Below are 16,347 nucleotides of genomic sequence, written 5' to 3' on the forward strand. Positions count from 1 at the left end.
AGATTGAATAAGTAATTTTCCAACTTAGAATTAATTAGTCTAGTTATTTTCCTTGAGAATGGTAGTGACTAAATTTGATAGACAAAAGCCGGTGAGATATTTTCCTTTAGACTGACACATCCATATCAGTCTCACTATTTTTTTTCATGTGAGATATGCTTCCATGGATTCATTTCTCTAGAACTTGTTTTGATTCTCTTCGAGGTCATATTGACACATGCATGCATGAACATGATTAAGGGCCTCTTTGTTATAAGCTACATAAGCGAAATAGCCTACCTTGTAATTAATTTTTCCCTTTGTTGAACCCTTTTGAGCTTTTTTTTTTTTTTTCGGTTTATTGTGAACCCACGTTACAAGCTTTAAACCCGAAAAACAATACCTTTACCCAAGCCGTAAAACTAGTGGACCATTGTTCATCATTATGATATGTATGAATGTGCAAGAAATAAGTGTGGGGGTGTCTGGATTTGTGGTATGGCTATGATTGGTGAAATGGAACATGTTCTCATTCTCAATTTGTGAGTTCCATTGTTGATGTAATTTTGGTAAAAAAAAAAAAGAAAAAAAAAAGAAAAGAAGAAAGGAAGTGATGGAGGAAATTGCTTTTGATATTACAAACTATCCATGTTCATAATTCCTCCTAAAATTCCAATAAATGGGTATGTTTATACGTAATATATACAAGGTGGAAGCTGTTGTGAATGATCGCTCCTTGTCTCTTTGAATGATCTCTTTTTCAATGCAGGAGTTTTACATGGTTTAAATGCTTTAAAGCCAAATTGAAGAAGCTGCTGAATAGAGTGACTGGTTTTACATGTCTTATATATTCGAGCTTGAGTTGATTCATTTTTGTTCCACTAGTTTCGATGGCTTCTGAGCTACACTCCCAAATATTTTCCACCTTGATCCTAAACCTCATTACAACCCTTGAAAAGTCCTTATAATTCATGTTATGCATGTGATCTCAGTAGTGGAGAATGAGAAGATACGCAAGCCTATGGCAGATCATTTCCATTGGAATGAATTTGAGCGAAACACATACCCTTCAAACACATGAGAGTCGAGTGTTTATTTCCGTGAGGGTCTACGTATTTAGTTTACTCTATCTTCAAGTGAAAATGCTTACTAAGTAATTTTAAGTTGGTTAAGAATGTTCATGATATGTTATGAGTTTTGAAGAGCTTGGTTGTTCTTTATTGATGTCGTAGCAACCTTGGCGTTTTTGGGAAAGTGAATTGGAGTTTTGCCCGAGGACGAGCAAAAGTTAAGTGTGGGGAAATTTGATGAGAATGCAAAGTATCATATTTTTCTCCCATAATGTTTAGTCATTTATACTTATTTGGTGCCTAAATGTACTCATTATTCTTATATTTTTATTTAGGAAGCAAATGGAGTCGTTTAATGCAAAATGAAGTTAATTGGGCGGTTCTGGACAGTTTCAATACTTCTTCCTAGTCTGGGCATAAGTCTCTCATCCGAGCTCTGATTGAGATGATTCAAGATGCTATGAAACCACAAGACAAAGATATACAATTTTTATGTTTTTAGTTTTGAAAGATACTGACTTCATAAAGGTCGAAATTGGGCTTGAAGTTGACACACCTGCACTACTAACGTTTCAGAACGTTCGGCCTTATCGTGCAATTCAAATATGCGATTTAATTGCAAATGTTTTGGAGATCTGGTGCACGAAAGTTACAGCTGGAAAACATCACTTTCCTAGTTATATTAGGACTATTTTATTTTTAATATTTCCCTTAATTAAATTTAATTTGGATATGATTATTTGAGGATAATGTTTAGGATATTTTAGGAGATTTGGTAGGATTCTAATAAAGGGGGCATGGACGTGTAAAAGAGAAAAATCATCATACTAGGGCATCTCTCTCCCCTCTTCTCTAACTCTTCCTCCCAGTTTTCATGATGGCTTTGTGTGGCTAAACTTTCATAATTGGTCGAAGGAAACGGAAATCTTGGAATCAATAAAACTGTGAGATCTAATTTGTTTTTAGTGTTCAATTTATACTTTAAGTATCGAATGTTTTTCTATGCCTATTTTCATGATTGTCTTGTTTAATTACTAGGAGGCCTACTAGTTTATTATTCATTGCAATCTATTGCTAGATTAGACATCAAATCCGTAATTGTTTGATCCCTCTAATTTGTGAAGCAACTAAGATTTGATGATTTTCTGTGTCAAAAATTATTAGATCTTATGAAGAACACTCGACGAAATTAAATGCAACCGCTTGTGCTTGTGTTGTTTATCTTCATCGATCTCTCTAATTCTTAAGGTGGCTACTAGATTAAACCTTTAGCGCTTGTCTTGGGTTGTTTAGTAGTTAGGGTTAATTAGATCGTTTGTTTTCTAATTAACTGCGACTAAGAAGAGATAGAAAAATAATTTCAATGGTAAATATTCAAAGTATGAATTAATATATATTTGCATCGATGATCAGTTGTAAAATTTCGATGGTGGATGTTGACTTAGACCAAGGTTTGTTCTTTTGATTGATTTCGATACTTTAATTTGAATTGTTTCTTAGTTGTTCTTCTTAAAATTGTTTTCGTTATACTCAAACCCCCCTCCCAATCCTTGTTCACATAGTATAAAACTAGGCTAAATACTCTCCGTGAGAACGATCATTACTTGCACTGCTACCTGTATTTTTAGGAGTATAGGTTTCATTTTTGGTTGCCTACGACAACACACCATATGTTCTAGAGCATGAAGGACTAAGGCTATAAACATGATGATCAAAACTAGTCTCATCTTGCGGTCAGGTTCCTTCTCAATCAGTTGGATCTAGTGCTCCATCTAATCCGTCCTCCTCGTATCCTGACACAACTTCTATCATTCCAAGTGGAATGATAGTGGGTCCACAAGGGGTGAGATTTACATGAAATCTCAATAAGTTAACAACTAATTTGCACAAAGATAAATTATGCATGAAGAATGATAAATATGAATACATGAAATGCAGAAAAATGTGTATGTGTCTCCCATCCAGATTCCTCAACGTTTTTAGAAAAATGGAGACACATTTTTTTTGTTCAAAGAACATTTTTACTTTAATCGTCAAAAGATAATATTTTCATCATAATATTTCATCACTTTTAGCAATTCATAAATTGATCATAACGTGTGGTATCATCACAGTTCCCCATGTGCACTGTGAGTACCTGCCAGTGACTGTAGTACAACTCACGTTCAAACTACGTTGTCTGCAGACTATTTCCCAATACATTGGTAATATAACATAACATCATAACGTGTACGTGTACACCCACCAACATTAGGTGTCATAACATATTGACTTCGCTCCAGTGTTCTTTAAAAAGAACACATACGAAGCCCGTTGACTATTCTTTGTCAACCCAAGAGTTATCACTCCATTCTTAAACACTCCAGAGTGGACAGAAGAGTTCCACCAAGATAATTCCTCATCCTAGCCTTTGGGGTAGTGACAAAAATTATTTTCATGCTAAGTTAAAAAAATGTATTCCATGACATGTGCATATATAGCAAGCTTTTTATATGAAATGACATTTACGGATGCAATATGCTAAAATGGTAGAAATATCACATGTCATACAAATATACACTCAATGTATCATATAACATGATATTTTATGCTCAAAGTGATAATTGAAACATGAATGAAGCATGTATCGATAAATCATAAATAATTTGTCAATGTGTAAGTTAAAGGCCAACTTTTAAACTTCCTGAGTAATCAAAAAAAATGTCGTAGCAGCTGAAATCAAATGCGTACTAAGTTAGGATTAATACTTCTCTGGTTGAGGTTCAAAATCAAAGGTTTAAAAAATGGATATTTACAAAAATACCCCTAGACTCTAAAAAATTACCGTTAAAGCCCTAAATTTTTACTAATTGTAAAAGAACTCCAAATTTAACCAAAATTCATAGACTTCATATTTTTGGCATTCTAAAACCATATGCCCTTGGATTTTCAAAATTCAAAGTGGAACTTGCCCAAATAGTCCCAACCCATGGCATGCACTTTAGTTGATGTCTAAGTATGTTTTCAACTATTGATCCCTATGAATGCATGCATATGAGATTTTCTTTAATCACAAATGATCACTAACATCTTTAATGACATAATGAAGGCTAATTCTTGGATAATAAAGTTCATCCCAACACTTAATCATGGCTAAGATATCCTAAATCTCCAATTTATTCAAATCGATTCATACTTGATGATCAAAACAAGATAGATTTAAAACCTATCATGGCATGCTTTCAATCAAAAATCTCAAACTTTCCATAATTATTCTAAGACAACAATAAAGCATATAAAATCATGCTTAAGACATGTCATAGCTAAATTTCCACTTAAAATCATTTAATCATTCAAACCACCCTTTAATGACCCAATTTTGAACAAAGCTTGATAACCTTCTCAAAACTCAACCAAATTTCGTAAAAACACTTAGAAAAAAAGTTTGACATGCTAATTAAGATCAAGAGCAAGAAAACTTATAAATTTCGTGGCCTTCCGAGCACTCAAGCCTTGCTCAAGAACACTCAAGAACTCACCAAAAACCTACTCGGTTTCACTCTATTGCTCTTTAAGGGGGAGAAGTGCTCTCAAGACTTAAGAGAAATCTTGGAGCTGAGGTTTGGAGGAAATGAGGGGGGTGAAGGGGCCTTTTATAGGCAGCCAAAGAGAGAGGATGTTGGCCTTGGTCCAAGGTGATTGGTGGAAGGTGGTGTAAGAAGCTGAAATTTCCAGATTTGCACTCCATCACTTATGTCATCTTGTGCAGACCAAAAAAGTGCCCTAAACCACCATGATTTCACTTTTATAGTTGCTACATTACTCCTATGGTGGCTGGTCAAGTCGTGGTGCAGAAGAAATAGAAGGAAAGCCAACAAAACCAACCATGGGGCTGACGGGTTCAAAGTGATTTTCTTTGGACAGTTTTGCTCATTGTCTTGACTCATCATTTTGACTCATCATCATGGCTGATTTGTGCATGTGCAAGGTCACTTCTTGAAGGCATATTTTGGTGGTAGAAGGTGGAGGGTTGGCTGCCAAGTGATCATGGAGGTGCAATTCGAAAAAAGATTATACAATGGAGGGTGGTTGCTAAAATTTTAGATTGTCTTCATCAGTTTGTGTCCTCTTGTGTAGGGGGAATAGTGGCCTAAAACCACCATAATTTCTTCCTTAATGTGGCTACAATGGTCCTACAGTGGTGGCCAAGTCATGGGGCATGGTTTAGTTGACAAAAAGTCAAGCAAACCACCTATGCTAACCACGGATTCAAGTGGTTTCTACTTGGCAGATTTGAGCTTCTGTTTTTGGATGGTTTTGGGTGGGAAAATCTGAGTCAAATTTTTCATGATAGTCATGGGGTCCCTTGGGGATTAGGTGGTGAAGGAGATGGCATGGGGTGGTGGCTCAACCATGGCAGATGGCAGGTTAAATTCCAACCCAATCAGTTCCTACACAAACTAGACCAAGGTGCACTCAGTTGGGTCATTTGAGTTGGTTTGTGTAACCAATTTCGTCCAAGTCTCAAACTGAGTTTTAAGGGGTCTCATGAGGTGTTTAAAAACCATATTACTCTTGGGTACAAACTACAAAATGTTGTGCCTAAGGGCAAAATAGTCTAAGCATACAAAGGATAATACACCAAGTCGATTGATGCAAGGTTTGGGTTTCATATGTCATTTTCCTTAATGAAATGTGGGGAGGTTTAGCTAGAGTATTAGCAAGGTCTAATTATGATGTAATGAAGTAATAATTCAAGAAAATTCGAATTAAAAGATTTAAGAAAAGATTAAACAAAATTAAGCTTCAAATAATGGCTTAAAGTTCATTAACCTCAAGTATGATAGTTAATGGTCTTAGCCAACTTTGAAAACTTAATTTGGATACTTAGGATATGATTTGGGCTTAAGAAAATCAATGGTATGATGTATTGGGCTTTCAAGTTGAGTAGTGAAATAAACCCAAACATGACTTTGGGCCTTGTGGGCTTAAAAGGGGCAAGTGTGTGGGTTCATGGCTTAATAGCTCTTAGGCTAGGCCCATGAATGCTCTAAGGTCCTAAACGCCTCACTAAATTCACTAATGGGCTTGCTTTAATAATCATTAGCTTAATGGTACTAAGTGCCAAGATTAGGCTCATGAATGCTCTAAGGTCCTAAACGCCTCACTAAATTCACTAATGGGCTTGCTTTAATAATCATTAGCTTAATGGTACTAAGTGCCAAGATTAAGGCTAACCTCACTATCAACCTTAATGTAATTAATAACCCAAAATTAAAAACCTAATCTAGAATACTTAAGAGTTGATCTAATGGTTAATTAAGTAAGGTGTTACAGTACCTCAATTAACTGATTATTCATTTCAATTTCAAATTCCCCCATATTTTTGCCTGAAAAATCTTCATTCCCGAAATTGGTAAATTTCCGAGATGTACCAGCAGCGGTCGATTCGTCTCCATTGTTGCTGGCGGCCCTTAGAGTGACACACTTCCCTTGTAATGATTGCTTCTTTACCTAAAAAAACTCCTTCTAAGTATCACTGTTCTTTGTATATGCTTTCTTTTGGGATAATTATCTGCTCTAAGCCAAGAACAAAATTGTTTGTCCAGAGTTCCGGTGGTTATAGAAGAGCAGCACCCCTTTTTGTCATGCAAAACACGTCCACATTTGAAGCAAATTTGAGGCAGCTTTCCACATTTTATGGGTCATTTTATTTCCTTTGAGAGTAACAGTTCGTCCCCTTGATACAACCTTCCTCAGGTCAATCTCTATTTTCACCCGTTAATAATTTCCCCATCTTACCCCATCCTCTTATACGTCAACCTCTTGCACTTCACAGATGGTTTCCTTAATCTGTCTTCTTGTTTCGTCATTCATAGACGCTAAAGGGAGATTATGTAGCTATACCCAGAACATCTTTGAGTCAAAACTGGTGAGACTGAATAAACCCGTCAAACATCTTTAAGATAAATAGAGAATTGTCAAATAACTATGGTTTCCCTCCTAAAACTCACATCTTATCAGTTTCATTCACAAAAGTAATGAAAAACATTCGGATGTATCTCCTGAAAGGTAAAAGGTTTTAAAACCCTCCAGATTTTCATCACCATTGATCGCACTACTTCTTTGTTTATACGTCTTTCCGAACATAATTTTCCCACCAAACAAAGCTCACCTTTCCGAGACACTTCCTCAACCCTGCCCTGATCAATATTAATCGATAGTCTCTCCTCTTCGGTTAATCCCAACTGATCACATTCTGTTAGTTCATCCATCCAGCTCCCCCTCGGTTCAAAACCAGGGAAATACACCTACGCCTTCTTTATTTCAGTAAGACGTATAGGACTCACTCAAAAACTCCACCTTACCCTTCTCAAGAGAATGAAAGAGGAGACTATTTCCACAAATGAAATCTCCTTTTTAAGAGTATTCTGCTTTTTAATTTGATTAGTGATAGAAGCACAGTCTTCTTACAATTATTTTTAAATTAAGTACATTTTTATAGAATAACTTATATATCGATCATTTTTCTTTTAATTTTAGCATCTTACTTCTTGGGTTTTCAAAATTTTAAAATGAAAATTTTAAATTTACCTATCCAACTTTTGATAAATGGTTTGTAAAGATGATATCGAAACAAAAACCATCTCTGCAGAAATCCTGCACAAATGGAACTGACTGAGAACCCATCACAAACTCAAACCCATCACTTGAGCTTTCACTGAAAACGTGAAGGAAGAACTGGCTGAAAATGTGACCTTTGGCGCTGGTGAAGCACAAAGAGGTGAAGAAGGTATAACATGTACATTTTATTTTCTTCTTCCCACAGATCCATCTCTTTTCTTTGACACGGTGTAATTCTTCTTCAAGCATTTGATACAATTTGTAATTTAGGTAGATGGCTTGAAGCACTCAAGGAGGATAGAAGACAGCTCGGATAAACTCGGATTTTCTTTAGATCTTTGTTGGATGGATTTTTCTTTTCATGTATTGAGGTACACTTTTTTGTTAAAAACTTTTGGAAGGACCATGGGAGTTTTTTCCCAAAATCTTGGGGAGGCAAGTGGGGTTATTCATGTTTTTTTTATTACTTGTGGTATTAATGTTCTGGAAAATGCGACTCTCTTTTATTTTATTTTTTGTAAATATATATGGATGTGGATAATTTCTTATCTTGCGCAAGTTCTGGGCAAAATAGTTCTTGTAGTTATGGGTACCCAGAGGTGAGTGTAAGAGTTCTATTTGAACTCTATGTCCCACTCACCCATATCTGATAGAGTTTTAAATAATTGTTAGAGTTATAATGAGATTTAAACTCCTAAGAGATAAGATTAACTCTTATCTCTAATTATAGTCTGACTCAAAGACTTAGATTTCATGATGGCCAGAAATCTATAAATAGGACTAAGGTGTTAAAGGGTTCTCACCTACAACATTAGTGTACCTCTAGCCATCGAGAGACACTAGTGAGGCCAAGTTGCTAGGGTGATCCTTCTCTCATAGCCAGATTTATTTCTTCATCAAACAGATGGAGAAAGGTACGTCTTTCACTATTATTGTTTATTATTGTGGATCATACAAAATCCAATATCCATTTATTAATGTTCATGTTAAAATATCTAACATGTGGTATCAGAGCTTTAGGTTGATAGATTTTTTATGATCTCGATAAAATATACAGTGAATATGTGTTTTCGTACATTATGTTTTATCATATTGCGAAAAATTAAAAATATTAGTTTTACGATCTGGAAGAGAAGTTTTATGATGATGTTGATTCCATGTTATATGAAATTACGATGCACTAATAACTATTAATGTATTTCGATTTTGGTGTGCCATAATTTGTATATGTCTTTGTTGAGTGTATTTCATCTATTGTATACGTTGCTGCATTTGAGAAACCACCGTATATGGTGGAACCACTGTGAGTGGTGACCGTGTCACTACACGCTGCTGTGCAAGGAGCTAGACGGGACGGCACAATGGGACTGTGAAGTCCCGAATGGGTGCCGTTCCTGCTTAAAAAAAAAAAAAAAAAAAAAAAAAAAAAAAAAAAAAAAAAAAAAACCCCGAGGGAGGACGGCGCCGCGAGGAGGCTGAGAACCTCCTCACCGGCATCTCTGTAACGGTAGCAGAGGGCTCTCAAGCCCACTGCCCGCGGTGGTTTTGTGGAGAGATTCAGTAAACAAAAAGGAAACTGTAAGTGGAGGTGGACCTCGGCGATGGGAGGATGTGGCGAAGCCATGATGTCTCTTCCTCGTCGGCGACGTCCACCGTTACGGGATGAAGCTGGTCTGTATGTGCTGCGGCGCCATCACAGAAGAAAGGAAAAGTCATGGCACTGTGGGCGGGAGAGAAGAAGAACCCGTAGGGTTTCTTCTTAATGTGATACGGGTCTGGGCCGTGGGCCTTGGCCCAGCCCGAGAGTTTTTCTTATGTTTTTGTAAAGGGCCTGGGCCGTGGGCCTTGGCCCAGCCCGAGAGAAAGGCCCGTCTTATAAAAAAAAACAAAGAAACAGAACCGTATTGGGCCCTGTACAGTAGGCCCGATTTCTTGCCTATTGTGTTAAACGGGCTCATCACTGAACCGGGTTTCGGCCCGGGTTACTGTACGGTCCAGTCCAGACCCGGACCGGTTATATTATATTATATTATAATAATATTATTATTTATTAAAAAAAATTCTGGAATTTATTTTCTGTTATTTTATGCATGTTATTATTGTTAAAGACATGTATTAATATTTATTAACATGTTATTATTATATACATGTATTAATTAGATTTTATGCATATTATTAAATACATGTATGAATTGTTTATTTTGGCTATTATTATGCCATGCATATTTTATCCAATATTGGACAAATGATTTACTTCAAAAATTAAGAAAATATTGGTTACCCAAAGGTACAAGATTTTCTTAATTTTTATGATAAATCATTAAACCTATAGTAAGGTGGATATGATGGAGTGAACAATTTGTGTATCAAGATCTACTCCCAAAGGAGGGTCTTGATGACACTTCTAGTTCATCCATCAAAAGTAAATATTGGAGGAAACACTTTGTATATTAGAGTTTACTCCCAAAGGAGAATTCTGATGATACAACTAATTCATCCACAGAATTTAATATTGGTGAGAACACTTTGTGTATTAAGATCTACTCCCAAAGGAGGGTCTTGCTGTACTATTAGTGTATCCATAATTGTTTAAATTCTGATTATTATTTATAAGTGTCTAACTCAAAGCATTATGTGATAAAATTTTCTTGCAGTAAGCGTATCTACATCACTACACTCACAAACTTCATCTGTTCCTGTTTTGACTGGCTCTAATTTTTCTGAATAGGTTGAGCGAGTTAGGTTCACCTTGGAAGTCCTTGACTTGGACTCATCACTTACGAGTCCAAAACCACCACCCATCACTGAGAATAGTGATAGAGATCAGAGAGAGTCATATAAACAATGAGAGAGATCAAATAGGCTGAGTTTGATGTTCATGAAAATGACCATAGCTGAAAATATAAAAAATTCACTCCCTAGTGCTGAGGAAGCCCAAATTTTTTTGAAAAATGCTGAGAAGAGATTTAGGTGCGCAGATAAATCTTTAGCAAGAACACTTATGGCTAGACTTACCACCATGAAATATGATGGTGCTAAAGGAATGCAAGAGCATATCCTTGAAATGACCAATATTGCCGCTAGATTACAAACCCTTGGAATGAAAGTTGAGGAGTCCTTCATTGTTCAGTTTATTCTGAACTCATTGCCACCTCAGTATGGTCCATTCCAGATGCATTATAATTCTATTAAAGACAAATGGAATGTGAATGAGTTGGCAAGTATGGTAGTTCAGGAAGAAGAGAGACTGAAACAACAAGGTCATTACTCTGTTAATTTTGTGACCAAAAAAGCCGGAAAGAAAAAGCACCAGTATGATAAGATGAAACGAATTGGACCACCGAAAGGAAAGCAACCTGAGAAAGTTAATCAGGTTCAACATAACAGTAGCAAATGCTACTTTTGTGGGAAGCATGGACACATGAAAGCTGAGTGTCCGAAACGTAAGGCTTGGTTTGAATAGAAAGGTAAGTCACTTGCCTTTGTATGTTTTGAATCAAACCTTGTAAATGTTCCCACTAACTCTTGGTGGTTAGATTCAGGTGCTAATGTTCATGTTTCTATAACCATGCAGGGATACCTTACAAGCCAAACACCAAGCCCCAGTGAACGATTTATCTTTATGGGAGACGATAATAAGGCTGAAGTTTTAGCCATAGGAACTTTTCGTCTGGTTTTAAGTACCGGTCAATATTTAGACCTTCATAACACAGTATATGTGCCTTCTGTGAGGCGTAATTTGATTTCCTTATCTAGACTAGATACTGATGGTTATTCTTTTTCGTTCCATAATGGTAGTTTCAATTTATTTCGAAATGATTTATCTATTGGTTCTGGGTTTCTTTCCGATGGTCTTTATCGACTTTGCCTCGATAATACATTTATTAAAAATACCTATACTCAGTACCATGAAACATGTATTGGAACTAAAAGAAACATTATGAATGAAAATTCTTATGACTTGTGGCATAAAAGATTGGGGCATATCTCCAAAGAACGGTTACAAAGATTAGTAAAAGAAATGATACTTCCGCATCTTGATTTTACTAATCTTGAAGTGTGTGTGGATTGCATTAAAGGAAAGCAAACCAAACATACTAAGAAAGGTGCCACAAGAAGTAAAGGGCTTCTTGAAATAATTCACACTGATATATGTGGACCATTCTCCACTGAATGTTTTGGTAGAGAAAAATATTTTATCACATTTATTGATGATTTTTCACGGTTTAGATATATCTACCTATTACATGAGAAATCTCAAGCTGTTTCAGTACTTGAGGTATTTCTCATGGAGGTGGAAAGGCAGCTAGATAAAAAAGTGAAAATCATCAGGTCGGATCGAGGTGGAGAATATTATGGAAAGTATGATGAATCGGGCTGTAACCCTAGCCCATTCGCCAAACTTCTTGAACAACGTGGCATTGTTGCACAATATACGATGCCCGGGACGCCACAGCAGAACGGTGTTGCTGAAAGGCGTAATCGGACCTTATTAGATATGGTCAGAAGTATGGTAAGCAATACTACCTTACCCAAATCACTGTGGGGTGAAGCTATTAAGACGACAATGTATATCTTAAACCGAGTTCCTAGTAAGTCAGTTCCAAAAACTCCTTTCGAGCTATGGACTGGTAGGACACCAAGTTTAAGGCACATGCATGTTTGGGGTTGCCCAGCCGAAGTGAGACTTTACAATCCACATGAAAGGAAATTGGATCCTAGAACTGTAAGCGGGTACTTTATTGGGTACCCAGAGAGATCCAAAGGGTATAGGTTTTACTGTCCTAATCACAGTCCGAGAATAGTGGAAACAGGAAATGCTAAATTCATTGAATTTGGTGAGATCAGTGGGAGAATTGAACCCAGAGATGTGATAATTGAGGAAGTACGGATAGATGTCCCTATACCTACATCCTCAGAAAGGATAATAGTTCCTCTAATTGATCATCACGATGATACATTGGAACATGTAAATGATTATCCATCTCAGAATGATAATATCACTGACGAACCAAGTTCGGAGTCACCAGAACAGGTTGTCTTACGCAGGTCTAAGAGAGATCGAAGACCTGCTATTTCAACAGACTATGTGGTGTATCTCCAGGAATCTGAATTTGACATTGGGACAAGTAAAGATCCACTAACATTTTCACAAGCTATACACGGAAATGATTCTAGTAAATGGGTTGATGCCATGAAAGAAGAATTGAAATCCATGGATCAAAATCAAGTCTGGGATCTTGTTGAATTGCCTGAAGGGAGTAAAAGAGTCGGGTGTAAATGGGTCTTTAAGACCAAACGTGACTCAAAAGGCAATATTGAACGATATAAGGCCAGACTTGTTGCCAAGGGTTTCACTCAGAAAGAAGGCATTGATTACAAAGAGACCTTTTCTCCAGTATCTAAAAAGGACTCTTTCAGGATCATTATGGCAATGGTGGCTCATTATGATTTAGAGTTACACCAGATGGATGTGAAAACGGCATTTTTAAATGGAAGTTTGGATGAAGAGGTCTACATGGAGCAGCCAGAAGGCTACTCAGAAAAGGGAAAAAATCACCTAGTATGTAAGCTTAAGAAATCAATATACGGGCTTAAGCAAGCTTCCCAACAATGATACTTAAAGTTCAATGATACCATTACTGCCTTTGGATTTAAAGAAAACATTGTTGATCGATGTATATACCTAAAGGTCAGTGGGAGTAAGTTCATAATTTTGATTCTGTATGTTGATGATATCTTGTTAGTTAGCAGTGATCTTGGCTTACTTTATGAAACCAAGGGTTTTCTCTCTAAGAATTTTGAAATGAAAGATATGGGTGAGGCATCTTTTGTGATCGGAATCGAAATTTTTCGAAATCGAAAACAAGGACTGTTGGGATTGTCTCAGAAAAGTTACATAGAAAGAGTTCTTGAGAGATTTGGCATGAAAAGTTGTTCATCACTGGATACTCCAATATCAAAAGGTGATAAGTTTAGCCTATCTCAGTGTCCTAAAAATGAGTGGGAGCCCAAAGAGATGGCAAAAATCCCCTATGCATCAGTTGTGGGGAGCTTGATATATGCACAGATTTGCACGAGGCCAGATATTAGTTTTGCAGTTGGCATGCTTGGGCGCTACCAAAGTAACCCAGGGATGTCTCATTGGAAAGCAGCAAAGAGGGTATTGCGATATTTGCAAGGAACTAAGGACTACCAGCTTACCTTCAGAAGAACTGACATTTTGGAGGTAACTGGATACTCAGACTCTGATTTTGCTGGTTGCTCTGATAGCAGGAAATCCACTTCAGGTTATGTTTTCCTGCTGGCTGGTGGAGCGATCTCATGGAGAAGTATGAAGCAAACCATCACTGCTTCATCTACAATGGAGGCTGAGTTTGTGGCATGCTTTGAGGCCACAGTACATGGTTTATGGCTGAGGAACTTTATTTCAGGGCTTGGAGTTATAGACTCTATAGCCAGGCCGTTGAGAATTTATTGTGATAATTCCTCTGCAGTATTTTTTTTCCAAGAACGATAGGTATTCTAAAGGTGCCAAGCACATGGAGCTCAAATACCTAAGCGTTAAGGAGGAAGTACAGAAACAAACAGTGTCCATAGAACATATTAGTACTATGCTTATGATAGCAGACCCATTAACAAAGGGTCTAGTAGCAAAGCTATTTAAGGAACATGTTGATAGAATGGGTCTTATGATATGAACATGTTAACGAGCTTGTAAATGTTTTGAATTCTATTTTGACACTTAATGATATCTATTATGGTTATTTTGTTTCTGTTTTCTTGTCTTTCCACTTTATACGTACATTAAATGATGTGGATGAATGATGACAAGATAATGTCAACAATAGACATGATTTGGAACCCAAGGCATTATAGCATTAGCCTTAATTATCCCAATCAAAGATCATGTTAAATTAAGTTACTGATGTTGTGGTACATGGAAGGGAATTTGTTGATTATATAACAGAGGACCGCCATGACTCGCATTAGTATCTAGTTTGACATTGATATTACGGAACTCTTGAAATGTAAATTAAGCTATAAAAAATTTCAGGAAATAAATTTGCGCAGTATGGTTAATTTCCTGTAATAAACTTATGAACGGAAAATATCATTTATGGGCGTATGGGCCAAGTGAGAGAATGTAAGAGTTCTATTTGAACTCTATGTCCCACTCACCCATATCTGATAGAGTTTTAAATATTTGTTAGAGTTATAATGGGATTTAAACTCCTAAGAGATAAGATTAACTCTTATCTCTAATTATAGTCTGACTCAAAAACTTAGATTTCATGATGGCCAGAAATCTATAAATAGGACTGAGGGGTTAAAGGGTTCTCACCTACAACATTAGAGTGCCTCTAGCCATCGAGAGACACTAGTGAGGCCAAGTTGCTAGGGTGATCCTTCTCTCATAGCCAGATTCATTTCTTCATCAAACAGATGGAGAAAGGTACGTCTTTCACTATTATTGTTTATTATTGTGGATCATACAAAATCCAAGATCCATTTATTAATGTTCATGTTAAAATATCTAGCAGTGAGGGCCAGGGATATTTGTAAGAGAAATGCTAGATCTTCTTTTACTGTTGATTTCATTTTGTTTACATGTCGCAAAACCATTTTAATGGAAGAGAATGAGGATAAAGGAATGAGGAGAAAGGAAGAGAGAGTTTAAATTTAAATTAGTAGTAAAATAATTTAAATTAAGATATTATATTAAAATTAAAAAATGAGAGGAAAAAAATCAATAAAAATACTACAAAGTTAACAAATTATTTCAAAATAATATTTTAATATTACTTTTATTTTTTAAAATTTTAAAACGTAGTCATATTTTCTGTGTTTTATTTGGTAGCTTGGAAGAATTATAATGATTAAGTAATGAGTAAATGAAAACGTTAAAGTTTGAAATTAAAAAATATTTTGTGCTTGAGTGGTGGTTAAGAAGGAAATAAGTTTACCTAGTTTGGATACTGAGAATACTTCACTATTATTTATTATTTTATTATTATTTTTTACCTACTTTTACTATTATTTAATATTTTATTATCATTTTTTCACTATTATTCACAGAATACCTGATAATACTTAAAACAATTATGTGGTTAAACAAAACCTAAATCTTTTCATCTAATTTTGCTAGATTTATGACGTTGTGACTTGTGTGGGTACCATTTAAAATCTAAAAATAATTAGATTTATATATTAATATCAATTTTCAATTAATTAAAATCTAAAATGTGATATAAATATCACGTTAACCACTAAATTAAAAAAGTCTAAAATAATTGTAAAATGATAAGTTATTAAAAAAGAATTTAAAATTCAGAAGAAATATAAAAATATTGAAATTACTAAAACACAAAAAGGTAAATACCTGTCTCATGTGGGGGTTAGCAATTTAGCCTCGTCCTCGTCAGGTACTTAGAATTTCTCGGTACACGCACACACATATATATATATGAATAATAATGAAATAATTTTAATTTATATATTTTATTAAATTTTAAAAAATAAAAAAAAAATTAATAAAAATAGAGTTTGTCTATAGAGCAGCCCGCACCCCTGTAGCACATAAGCCGTTGCATACTTTACGTGGATGTACTTTTTTTTTTTTTTTTTTTTTTCTCCTTTTTGCTGAAACTATCATTTGAATTTTGAGCCATATTTTTTTATTGAACCCATCCCA

The 16,347-nt window shown here is 35.7% G+C and overlaps 1 long non-coding RNA gene across 1 annotated transcript; it reads left to right on the forward strand.

Moving 5' to 3' along the window:
- Positions 1-3,145: 3,145 nt before the first annotated feature.
- Positions 3,146-14,542, forward strand: LOC121251565. Its single transcript, XR_005938055.1, has 3 exons — positions 3,146-3,282; positions 6,761-6,763; positions 14,532-14,542. It is a non-coding gene; the product is annotated as an uncharacterized LOC121251565 (long non-coding RNA).
- Positions 14,543-16,347: the final 1,805 nt, after the last annotated feature.

This window comes from Juglans microcarpa x Juglans regia, chromosome 2S, assembly GCF_004785595.1.
Source record: "Juglans microcarpa x Juglans regia isolate MS1-56 chromosome 2S, Jm3101_v1.0, whole genome shotgun sequence".
Taxonomy (NCBI): Eukaryota; Viridiplantae; Streptophyta; class Magnoliopsida; order Fagales; family Juglandaceae; genus Juglans; species Juglans microcarpa x Juglans regia.